Source organism: Erythrolamprus reginae, chromosome 1 (assembly GCF_031021105.1).
Source record: "Erythrolamprus reginae isolate rEryReg1 chromosome 1, rEryReg1.hap1, whole genome shotgun sequence".
NCBI lineage: Eukaryota > Metazoa > Chordata > Lepidosauria > Squamata > Dipsadidae > Erythrolamprus > Erythrolamprus reginae.
In genome coordinates this window covers 371,010,454-371,023,420 of record NC_091950.1, presented here as the reverse complement: position 1 = coordinate 371,023,420, position 12,967 = coordinate 371,010,454, and positions in this window count along the sequence as shown.

Here is a 12,967-nt window from a genome sequence, read left to right as displayed (position 1 = left end):
GTGCCCAATAACTCTTAAGAGGATGTGGTGAAACGCACTGCGGAAAAGTGGAGGACAAACATTACTGCAGGATGAAGGGAGTGAAGGAGGGATGGGGTGGAGGTTGGTGTAAAAGCTGTTCCTTTGACAGAATGAAGGCCGGAAGCCTTGGCCCACACAACCTCTTGTAAAGGAGATCTGACCCACAACTTCTTAACATGCCTCTGTAAATGTGCCTCAACCAGATCTGCAGGGATCAATTCGTGAAGCTGTTGAGAACTGAAAGAGCTGGATCCAAAGCTCCCATCGATTTCTGCCGGATATTGGGAAGCAATACTTCTCCCCTATGGTTGCTCTCACCACCAACTGGCATCCCATGGTATACTGCTTCTAAATCTGGAGGCTTTAGCAACTGGACAACACTGATAGTTTTATCTGCCATGAATCTGTCAAACCTTAAATTCATTTTTATTTTTTTTTCTTGTTTATGGCAGCAATCACTTGCCCATGTAATCGCAGAAATGTTAATGAAAGACTCTTGTCCAAGGCATATTCTTCTTCCCAGCCAGGCTAAGTGCAGGCTGCTGCGATTTCTAACTCAGTGACATCTGGAGGGAGGCCAGGCTACTTTCACCGGATGCAGAGTCTGCCTGACAAGTTGATATTTCCATTGGGCTTACAGTGTCCTGAAGTTGGAAGTAAGGAAGCCATTGGGACTCTTTGGCAAAGAACGGGATTTGTATTTGCTTATTTCCAGGATCAGAGTGACAGGGCAACATTTTGTTTACCTCCCAGAGCCAATCTCTCTCCTTTTTGGAGAATTCATCTAGCTTCTGGACAGCCGTCTATGAAATGTCTTTTCTTGTAGGGCAGAATCAAAGGGCCTAATAGAGAAAAGCAAGATTATAACATGGTGCAGTGGTTAGAGTAAAGGACTAGGACAGAGCGAATCAAGTTCAGATCCTCATTCAGGCATGAAGTTTACTGGATAACTTTGGGCCAGTCACACACACTTAGCCAGCCTACCTCACCAGGTTGTTGTGAGGATAACATTGGAGGAGGTCCTTTTGAGGGTTTTGATGACAAATGAGACATAAATGATATAGAGAAACCGCACCTCTTAACTTATTTGAAGAGAGAGAAAAAAGCATTTGTGATCATTGTGTACTACATGCCAATGCTAGCTATTCAAACGCTGTAATAGCCACCAGTTTGTAAAAAGCTCCTGGCTTCAAAGCATGACCTCCTCCAGATAATACTACCCTACCTTGTAAGCTGATGCTATGCAAAGCATACGACCCCTGATTGAAGGGAAGAGGAAAATGGGCTGCTTTTACCCTACTGCCACCCACCCATCCAAAGATTTAGGTGGGGAGGACAAAAACAAAACCCACAAATCACTCAAGCCAGGTATCTTGCCTCCACCTGATCCAGTAGCTACAAAGGTGAACCTGGGTGAGCTGCTTGACACTATAAACATCTTCCGCCTCAGTTCTTTCATCTGCAAAATGGGAAGGAGGGCGAGTTTCCCCAGAAGGTTCCTGGTGAGGCACTGGACAGCGTTTTGCACATTTAACTTCGAGAGAGCCTCTGTTGCTCGTTATTATTTTTAATGCTCCTATTAATAGTGTTTCCTCTTGAAGTCTGTGGGGCCAACCTCGTTGAAGTGCTTCATTATCAAGTCTTAGGCGAGCCCTGGATTTCCTCCTGGGTCTAGCCCACGCAGACCACAGGACATCCCTTCAAACCAAATCGTTCGCCTTTCCTCACCTCAAAAAAGCAACTTCTATCAGGCTGCCACCTTTGCCACCATCCAATTTTTTTGATCCTCCTCTTCTTGCTCCCTGACAACAACAATCTTCACTGGTAGGGCCATCTTTCCCAGAACTTTTCAAGGAAAATGAGTGTTTCCTGAGGAAACAAACCCATATCGTTTAGGAAGTTTCCCCAAATGGGATAGGAAGACGCCTTGGCCCTTTTTCCTGGGTTACCTCAAGTCACTGTGTAGCCATTTTGTTTAATCTGGGCAGTTCACAAATTGAAACTCTCCTCAACCCACTGTCACCAGATCTGCTTCCTTCCAAATTACAAAGCAGAGGCTTTGCTATTTCCTTCATCTTTTCTCCCTTCCATGTTTTTTTTAATCCCAGTTTTAATGCTCAGGGTCCTAGTCCTCTTTGAGCAGGAGGGGAGGTGAACTTCCCCACCACCACCAAAAATACCCCCCCCCCTATTTTTTTAACATTTCTCTTGAAATTCCTGAAAGACAGAAAAAATGATGGTGACAACGTTGCACATAGAGAGAGAGAGAGAAAATAGAAAATGGGACTGAGGTGTAAATTCCAGTGTTGGTGGGGTGGGTGGGGGAAATAAGTGAGAAATATTTAAAAGAAAAAGTGGTCCAAGGCAGAAAGGAGGTGGGGAGAGAAGAAAGGAGAAGGATACCAGAGTCCAGAGAACTGGCCAATTTAGGTAGAGAAAAATTCCTGTAGTTAGTCTGCTAAATTAGATACTGGAGTCAGACCAGCTCAACCAAATGAGAATTAAATGAATAGTAGCTTTTTCCAGATCCATGTGATTTCATGGAACCATCTATGGTGTTTTCTTGACAACCACACAAAAGCAATTCATAGCTTCTTCCAGGACATTTTCTCCATTTTAGTCCCCCCATCCAGCTCCAAATTACAGCCCCAAGATTTCCTGGTGATTGCTATCCAACTAGCAAGCCAGTTTGGTAGTGTAGTTAAGGTGCTGGTCTAAAAACCAGGAGGGCATAGGTTCTATTCCCACCTTAGGCATGAAAAACTACTCTCTTGGCCCAATCCAACTCACAGGATCATTGTTGTGCAGTTAATGAGAGAGAAAGGAGTATTATGTATGTTTGCTGCCTTGAGTTACTTCTAAAGTAATAAAGGCAGGATAAAAATCTAATAAATAATAAATAAATTACTAATCAAATGTGACCTCGCTCAGCATTTCCATACCAGCAAAAATATGCCAAAATTATTAATCCAAGCCATATTGCAATCCTGGAAATATATACATTGATTCCATTATTTTCAATAGGGTTGATCTGCACCGGATGCACGTATGAAATTTCCATTTGATCAGTTGCCTATTTATTGAGCAAAATAAATGGTGCTCTCATCATACATAGGACATAGAGACTTGACCTCTATCTGCTATCAGCCAAAATGTTTTCAATCATGAATGAAATTTCCCCATGTATTTCACCCATGAACCCTTGAGTTGCCAAAGAAATTGGCAGGACTCGTCCATTGGTGATCATGACGGTAAGACTGAAGATCAGTGTTTAATTTTTGGCTATGCCTTTGCTTTAGCACAGTTCCACAACCTTTCCCTGAACTAGAATTGCTCCTGATCTTTCAAAAACAAGCTGGGCCTGTCCTGAAAAATAGTGTGGAACGAGGCCAAATATCATTTCCTTCCATTTCCCATTATATTTAATTGAAAGTAAATGTGCTCTCCAATTGACAATTTTATTGTTTCCTCCTTTCTCAAACAAAACAATACAATTTGATAATGATTTTTGGAGATGTGGTGCAGGCTGGCTCAATTGTTCAGACTGCATGCCTGGGCATCATCTGCTATGTTGCAAAAAACTTGCAATTTGTGAATAACTGTGGTTTATTCAACAAATGTAGATTAAGCAAACCATTAAACACAAGGGCCAGTAAATCCGATTAAAAATTGGTTGGAAGTTTGATCGAAACATCCTCCAAGTCTCAAAATAAGTATGCAAATTGAGAGGTAGTTTACACCATCATCCTGCCCCTTCCTGAATTATTAATTTCTTCCTTTCCTTTCCTGGAACTTGGAAAATGTAAATGTTTTAAATGGGGAAGTGATGGATAAGGAGATTTAAGGTTTTCATATTACTTTTGGTAGAACCGGCCATAAGTCAATTCTGATGTCAAGTTCTTCCCTGGATTAAAGTTTTCCTTCAAAAGAAACAAAATCATCATTGGGGGGGGGGAACATGTAGCCTAAAGTCAAATATTACATAATATATTTGTGTAAGTCAAATATATCGCTTGGCTCCCAAGTATGAACATCTCCATGGAAGGTGGGAAGTATGTTTCAGGTTTATGAAGCTTGCCTCTGTTTTTGAATAGAACTGAAGATCCATTGGCTGGAGTCTGTTCAAAAGTTGTAGAATCAACAGATTCTGATCCACGGGCTGTGTTTAGAGAAACTGAGCAGAATTTGTACTCCTGCCATGCAAAGATCCACTTCTAGCTTCTTATCCTTAAAGCTCTTGCAGTTCTGGTTGCCTGCTGCTCTTACACAATTGTGGGTAGGAAACCTAACTGATATATTATAAATCACATCAAAATCTGTTGTTCCCCTGCTCCAAATTTATTATGCATATTTTGCTTGGGTTAGCTAATTCTGAATATCTATTCTCTCCCAGTTTTTATATTAGCGCATTTCAATGTCACCCTCACCTAATCTGTAAGCTTTAGATCTGTGCTGGCGAACATATGGCACAGGTACCACAGGTGGCATGCAGAGCCATATTTGACGGCACATGAGGCATTGCCCTATGTCAATTCCAGCTTCCTGGCCAGCTGATTTTCCACCTTCCAGAGCAGCGGTCCCCAAACTATGGCTCGCGGGTCACATGTGGCCCGCTGAGGCCATTTATCCGGCCCGCGGGTGAGTGACAGGAGCACATCTAATTTTCCATGAATAAAATGCGGTATTTTGTTAGTAACTAATATCAATCATCAAAAAAGTTGCAAAAGTTTTTTTTCTAATTTTGTCATACAGTTACATTCATTTTCTTTTAATTAAATTCCCTCCTCAAAAAAGTACACCACCAATTATATTTCTAACTTATTAACCATTATGCCAAAGTGCTTCCTTCTTTCTTTATACATTTTTCTATAAGCCAAAAAAACCTTGTATAGCCAATCAGATGTTAACAAAAGAAAATTAAAAACAAAACATAAACATATATGAATTTCAGGCTTCTTCCCCCCCCCCCTCTAAATAGTACATTCCCATTTTGTTTCTTACTTTAAAATAAGGTATGTGCAGTGTGCATAGGGATTTGTTCATAGTTTTTTTTAATAGTCCGGCCCTCCAACAGTCCGAGGGACAGTGAACTGGTCCCTGTGTAAAAAGTTTAGGGACCCCTGTTGCAGAGGGTGGGAAAAGACCATTTTTGCCCTCCCCAGGCTGCAGGAAAGCCTCCAGTAGACCCATTGTTCTGAAAGGCCCATTGGACCATTTTTTGGCCTCCCCAAGCTTCAGGAAACGAACTTCTGGTAGATCTGTTGGGCCTTTTTCTGCCTTCCACAGGATCTGGGAGTTTTCCTGAAGCCTGGGGAGCCCAAAAAATGGCCCAATGGACCTATTGGAAGGCTTCAATGAGGCCTGCATGCATGCACGGAGAAGCAGCATGGGGGGGTTGTACATGTACACATGGGGGGAGGGCGGTGCATTACGGGTGTAGACACACAGCAGACGCCCTTTTGACACCCAAGCTAAAAAAGGTTCACCATCACTGCCTTAGGTTGAATTTAAACAATAATCATGGATTGCAATTGTTGAACCAAGAAAATTCTATGAGGGTCATTTTCAATCAGATGCCTTTTACATTGTGTCAAAATACAACTCTACCGTTCCCAGCCAATGTCATGCCATTTTAGGATGATGGGATCTGATGTCCACCCAATCAGCAAACCCTGAGAAATTAAATCCTGCAGATCTTCAGCTTCTTAATGCACTATGGTTAAATAAGGTTCAGGAGGGAAGTGTTTTTAATAGGAAAGTGAACACAAGAACAAGGGGACACAATCTGAAGTTAGTTGGGGGAAAGATCAAAGGCAACATGAGAAAATATTATTTTACTGAAAGAGTAGTAGATCCTTGGAACAAACTTCCAGCAGACGTGGTTGGTAAATCCACAGTAACTGAATTTAAACATGCCTGGGATAAACATATATCCATTGTAAGATAAAATACAGGAAATAGTATAAGGGCAGACTAGATGGACCATGAGGTCTTTTTCTGCCGTCAGTCTTCTATGTTTCTATGTTTCTATCTCTCCCAACAAAGAACTCACCAGCCCAGGAGAAATTTTAGATGTACCCAAGATCAGACTTCAATATATATGGAATATGTAGCTCAATAATCAAAGGATTTTTTAATGCAGATGCATTTTTATCTGGTTTTTTTTCAATATAATAAAATTATAGAAAACAAGAGCAAAGATAGAAAACAACAAAGAAAGATGATAAATTTTAAAAAGGAAAAACAGTTATGCCTTCTGCCTTTCTTAAACTTTTCCAGTCTCTTTATTATTTTTTAGTCTCATTGTCATCGATACATATTTTTCCTTTTTTCAACTGTACGTTCATGTATAGTTTTCAGTCTTCCAAAACAGTATCTTTTTTCAATACCAGCAAGTTTCTTGAGGTAAAATTGATTATCAGGATTCTTTCAGTTCAAGGATAGATCTAGGTCATAAAACACTTAGCTACCTTAGTGGATGACCTTGGAAAGAATAAAACAAAGGTATTTCAGGTGGTCCTGCTCATATTTACATCATAACTTGATATCAGAATGTTTCCTTCTCGGATGTTTGGACAGTAGAGAAGTTGAAGGTTCTTTTTGCAATAGTTTGGTTCTTAATATTAATTTACAATGAGTCTAGTGGTTAAGGTATCAGGCTAGAAAGTAGGACACTGTGAGTTCACATCCCATCTTAGTCATGAAAGGCCAGCTGGGAGAATTTGGATCAGTCTCTTCTCTCTTAGGGTTGTTGTGGGGAAAATAGAAGGAGGAAGATATATTGGATATGCTCACAGCCTGGAGTTATTTGTAAAAACAAGGAAACAAACAAATACCATAAAATAAATAAAATCCTTTGATAAAGTTTAGTTTAGTTTCATTTAGTTTCATGTCTTAAGCTCCACCATAAGATGGGACAGAACACTTCCTCAGTCATTAGTTTGTGAGTTACCTGGGTCTATTTTATCTGTTAACTTCAACTTTATATACAACCAGAGAAGCAGGTAATCTAAAACCAGGGGAGGGGAAGGAAAGGATCTCACCATCAGGCTCCAGATTCTCAGGTTTATATCTCTTTATCATGGCCCCACGATATGGATCGGAGGATAGATTGACTGTGAGCTAAGAGCTAGGCAAGAATACTTAATGAAATACTTAACAGACAAGGGGTGAAGTTATCTTGGATACTCTGAAAAATGGCAGTTGTCATGGCCCAGAGGGCTTTTACCCTGTGAATCCCATGCATTAGTCAATGCTTTTTATAGAGAAGGCAGATCAGGACAAATTGTCCCTATTTTAATTACTTCTCATTTAGTTTCATGTCATTTGTTTCTCTAGGTCCTGCCCTTAAAGAATTCCAGCAGCAATTGCAAAACGCTGCATCTAGAAAATGGGGTCTATGAAGGGAAACAAGAATGGGTTTAAATCCACTAAAGATCCATTGAAGCCCCTTTGCTCCAACAACCCATCCAATGCATACTTACTCAGAAATCAGCTGCATGGAGGTACCTATTCCCAAGAATGTGGGAAAACCTTCAGCCTTCATTATGCAAAGCTTCAATTCTCTTTCCCTGTTGGATTGGTTTTGCAAATTCGGAATAATCCTTGCATGTTAGGGCAACTGGCTTGGAAGTAGCCTGGCATTTGTCTTTTGCAAGAATGTTTTTGAAATGTACTCCCCTTCCCCCCTACACACACACACCCTGCATGTATTCTAGATTTTCCAGAAACACCCTTGCATTTTGTAGGGCAGAGGTGCAGAGTTCCAATTAATCTGGGCTTTTCAGAGGATTAAGATCTGATTCACCAGCAGTGAATTTTTTTTAGATAAATGCTTGTCTTGGGTATATTCACCCCTTAGGATTCCTGTTTAGTTTTAAAATAAGCAATTATTTTAATCCCCTTCCCAACGAATGATGTCCCCCCCCACCATCATCCCAAGTCTTCAAGGAGATCCTTAAAAACAAATCCTATTAGTTCCCTTCAGTTTCGTAAAGGGGAATCTGTTGCACCCATTTTTTGTTCTCTGCTAATCGCTGTTGAAGCACATTTGCTTCTTTCCCTTGTGTGGTTTTCATTGAAGTTTTCCATCCTTGATACCTATCGCCCAAACATATGGAATTAATTCAGTTCAAAGCTACCAATACATTCAGTCTGAATGCTACTTTAGGTTTCAAACTCATCAAAGTCCCTTGGAGAAGTTTGTATTCTCTCCACCTTTTTCATTTTCTCAGATTAATCTGTTTCAGAAGTTAATTGTTATTTGAAGGCAGCATAGAGGATCATCGGAAACAACTCTTGAAACAACAGCAGAATTTCTTAAATTTTAATGGAAAAAACACAACTGTGTTTATTAGAAGATTAAAATACTGTGTGCTGAATTGAACTCCTGAGTCCTTGACAACTGGCTTAATGGATTATAAGCTGGAGCTCTGTTCTGTACCTTTCCAACTGAAGTGATCTCAGCTGCAAATCTGCAGCCACAAGGATCTTATCTCCCTGAGAAATTCTTGCCTGTCACCAAATTGACTCCAGTTTCTCAAGCCAATTAGAAAGACACAATTGCAAACATCTAAATCATCAATGGGTGACACTGCGCCATTTAGCTACCAGGATTTGTACTCGTAGTTACAGTGGTATCTCTACTTACGAACTTAATTCGTTCTATGACCAGGTTCTTAAGTAGAAAAGTTTGTAAGAAGAAGCCATTTTTCTCATAGGAATCAGTGTAAAAGCAAATAATATGTGTGATGGGGAAACCAGTATATCTCCGGGACCGCCTTCTGCCGCACGAATCCCAGTGACCAGTTAGGTCCCACAGAGTGGGCCTTCTCTGAGTCCCGTCAACTAAACAATGTCATTTGGCGGGACCAAGGGGAAGAGCTTCCTCTGTGGTGGCCCCGGCCCTCTGGAACCAGCTCCCCCCAGAGATCAGAATTGCCCCCAACCTCCTCGCCTTTCGTAAGCCACCTTTCGTAACCCACCTTTGCCGTCAGGCATGGGAGAACTGAGATATTCCTTCCCCCTAGGCCTATACAATTTATGCATGGTATGTTTGTGTGTATGTTTGGTTTTTAATAAGGGTTTTTTTAGTGGTTTTAAATATTAGATTTGTTACATGCTGTTTTTATTGTTGTTGTTAGCCGTCCCGAGTCTATGGAGAGGGGCGGCATACAAATCTAATAAATAAATAAATAAAAACCACAGGGAGGGTGGAGGCCCTGTCTCCTCCCAGGAGATTCCTAGAGAGGCCCCACAGAGGCTTCTCCCCGCCTTTTCCAGTTACAGTTTCGGAGGCTCAGGTTTGTAAGTGGAAAATGGTTTTTGAGAAGAGGCAAAAGAAATCTTGAACACCCAGTTCTTATCTAGAAAAGTTCGTAAGTAGAGACATTTGTAGGTAGAGGTACCACTGTACTTTACCTTTTAGTACATATGGATGAAAATAACCTTTGAGTACACAGTACAATAAGGCTGATCTAATCAATCCCTTTCCCATCTCTAGTGGAAACAATAAAGACTGCCCCTCTTCTGTGATGCCCCACTTTTAGTACAATTCATAGTTGTGAGGTAGGAAGACTGTGTCCATCAATCACTTGAAGAATTTAGACTTAAAGAATAATTTTTGTTATCTATGGAGATTCTCAATTAGACAATCATTTTGGTTGTTCCTCTGGAACCTGATGCTACCCAACACCCAAACAAAACCACCTTATTGAAAGACTACAAGCCCGGGAATGTGCTATAAGTACTCAGATTTATTATTTGGCTATACTGATAATCAAAATATTTTGTAGAGTCACACTATGCTGCTTGTTTCTGATAATATTCATGCTTATTTTCATTAAATCAAAATCAATCTTGTAATAAAACTTGGTTGTTCTTTCTGATAATTTCCATAAATTGCATACATATCAGGAACTACATTTGTTTTTAACCAGATTTTTTTTAAATTGTTGCCAACTAGAATCACCATATGAGATCAGTGGCCATATAAGTCCTATAAATAAATGAAAAAAACAGAAGGCCTGAACAGTCAGTCTTTTCATACCCAAAAGGTGCTTTTTCAAGAAACAACTGGACTTTCCGGTTTTTCTTTGAAGATGTTTCACTTCTCATCCAAGAAGCTTCTTTGGGACAATCCTGACCTGGATGACTGAGAATCTCCATAGAGATGTATTTTGTATTTTCATACAAAAATCTATGTCTGGAATGCTCAAGGGAGAGAACAGCTTTCTTCTGTTGGGCAGGATGAAATTGATAAATGAAATGAGCCGGGGTGGCGCAGCAGGTAGAGTGCTGTACTGTAGGCCACTGAAGCTGACTGTAGATCTGAAGGTCAGCGGTTCAAATCTCATCACCGGCTCAAGGTTGACTCAGCCTTCCATCCTTTTGAGGTGGGTAAAATGAGGACCCGGATTGTGGGGACAATATGCTGGCTCTGTTAAAATGTGCTATTGCTAACATGTTGTAAGCCGCCCTGAGTCTAAGGAGAAGGGCAGCATAAAAATAGAATAAATAAATAAACAAACAAACAAACAAACAAACAATAAATTATTTGTATCACCAATAGTTAAAATGATTGGAAGCCAATCTAACCCATCTGCCTACCTTTTCTGTATCATTCGAGCCTTTTTTATTTTTTGGGGGGGGGCATTTCTGCTAGCTCTAAGATACCCCGCTTGAGATGGACAACAATCTGAATATTTTAAATAATTTTAAATATGGGAATTTTCATAGCCCTGAATCTTAACAAAGCAAAGAGAAACTATATCTCATTGCTAACCATTCTTAACATGGGTAATTTTCCCCAAGAAAGTATTTTACTTCAGTGAGAACTAAAGGTAAGTGCAGACATTATGCATTTCGTACTCAGTGTGCTTTGGCTGTGTGGAGTTCCTACTGTTACCAACCACCATGAAAAGCGCTCAGGCTGAATAAGCCTAATGCAAGTTGTAGTTCAAAACTCCTGCAGGCAGTTATTCCTGTAGAGGAAAACTGAGATCAACTTGCTTGGGTCAGAATTTATTTATCTTCAACGGTCAAAGCAATGGAAACTGCAGTTTAATGTTTCCAAATGTAAAATAATGCACTTGAGGAAAAGGAATCCTCAATCGGAGTATTATATTGGCAGTTCTGTGTTAGCAAAAACTTCAGAAGAGAAGGATTTTGACAGTCTCAAAATGGGTGAGCAGTGCAGTCAGGCGGTAGGGAAAGCAAGTAGGATGCTTGGCTGCATAGCTAGAGGTATAACAAGCAGGAAGAGGGAGATTATGATCCTGCTATATAGAGTGCTGGTGAGACCACATTTGGAATACTGTGTTCCTCACCTACAAAAACATATTGACAAAATTGCATGGGTCCAAAGACAGGCTACAAGAATGGTGGAAGGTCTTAAGCATAAAACGTATCAGGAAAGACTTAATGAACTCAATCTGTGTAGTCTTGACGACAGAAGGAAAAGGGGGGACATGTTTGAAACATTTACATATGTTAAAGGGTTAAATAAGGTCCAGGAGGGAAGTGTTTTTAATAGGAAAGTGAACACAAGAGCAAGGGGACACAATCTGAAGTTAGTTGGGGGAAAGATCAAAAGCAACATGAGAAAATATTATATTACTGAAAGAGTAGTAGATCCTTGGAACAAAGTTCCAGCAGACTTGGTTGGTAAATCCACAGTAACTGAATTTAAACATGCCTGGGATAAACATATATCCATCCTAAGATAAAATATAAAAAATAGTACAGTGGTACCTCGTGATACGAACACTTCGAGATACGAACCCGGGGTTCTGAAAAATTTTGCCTCTTCTTATGAACTTTTTTCATCTTATGAACCCACCGCAGATCGCAAAATGGTGCTCCGAAGGGCGCCGCCGCACAGCTGTCACCTTTTAAAACAGCCAGGGGGCTTCTTGGCATTCTCCCGAACCCGAACCCGAACTTTTCAGGTTCGGGTTCAGGAGGCCACGTTTCAGCCGACCAGGAAGGACGTCTTCGTGACGTCAAAGCTCCGCCCATTGAATTCCCTATTGGGATTCCCCACCTCCTTTTCAGCCTCCAGATCGGCCGAAAACGCCGCCGCCGATCGCAAAAACGGCACTCTGCTGAGTGGCGGCGCCCGGCTGTAACCTTCTGAAACAACCAGGCGCTTCTCGACAGCCTCCGGAACCCGAACCCGAACCCAAACTTCTGGGTTCGGGAGAACACCGAGAAGCCCCCCTGCTGTTTAAGAAGATGACAGGCGGGCGGCAGCGCTTCTCGGTGGCCTCCCAAACCCGAACCGAAAAAGTTTGGGTTCAGGAGAATGCCGAGAAGTCCCCCAGCTGTTTAATAAGGTGACAGACGGGCGGTGGCGCTTCTCGGCGGCCTCCTGAACCCAAACCCAAAAAGTTCGGGTTCGGGTTCGGGAGAATGCTGAGAAGCCCCCTGGCTGTTTTAAAAGGTGACAGCCAGGCGGTGGCACCCAGAAGAGTGCCATTTTGGGATTTTTTCCCACCCCTGCACGCATTAATCGCTTCAATGGGAAACATTGTTTCGTGTTACAAACTTTTCACCTTACGAACCTCCTTCCGGAACTAATTAGGTTTGTAAGACGAGGTATTACTGTATAAGGGCAGACTAGATGGATCATGAGGTCTTTTTCTGCTGCCAGTCTTCTATGTTTCTATGTTTCAATAAGTAGCATCTTGAATTACAGGAACAGGAGTAACATGTGAGAAAGATTCATTTCACAGTAAGTAAAAAGATAAGAAGGAAATGAAAGAAGGAAAATACAGAAGGTGAGAATTTATCATTTTTATTGCCACTGCCACGATTTCCCCTCTCCTCCTTCCCAATGCTTCACTTTTTTATTTCATTGAGAGTCACAGCCATTTCAGATCTGAACAGCAGATATACAGTGCCCAACAGATTGGAAGAGGTGAATCTACCGACTAGTACAAAAACA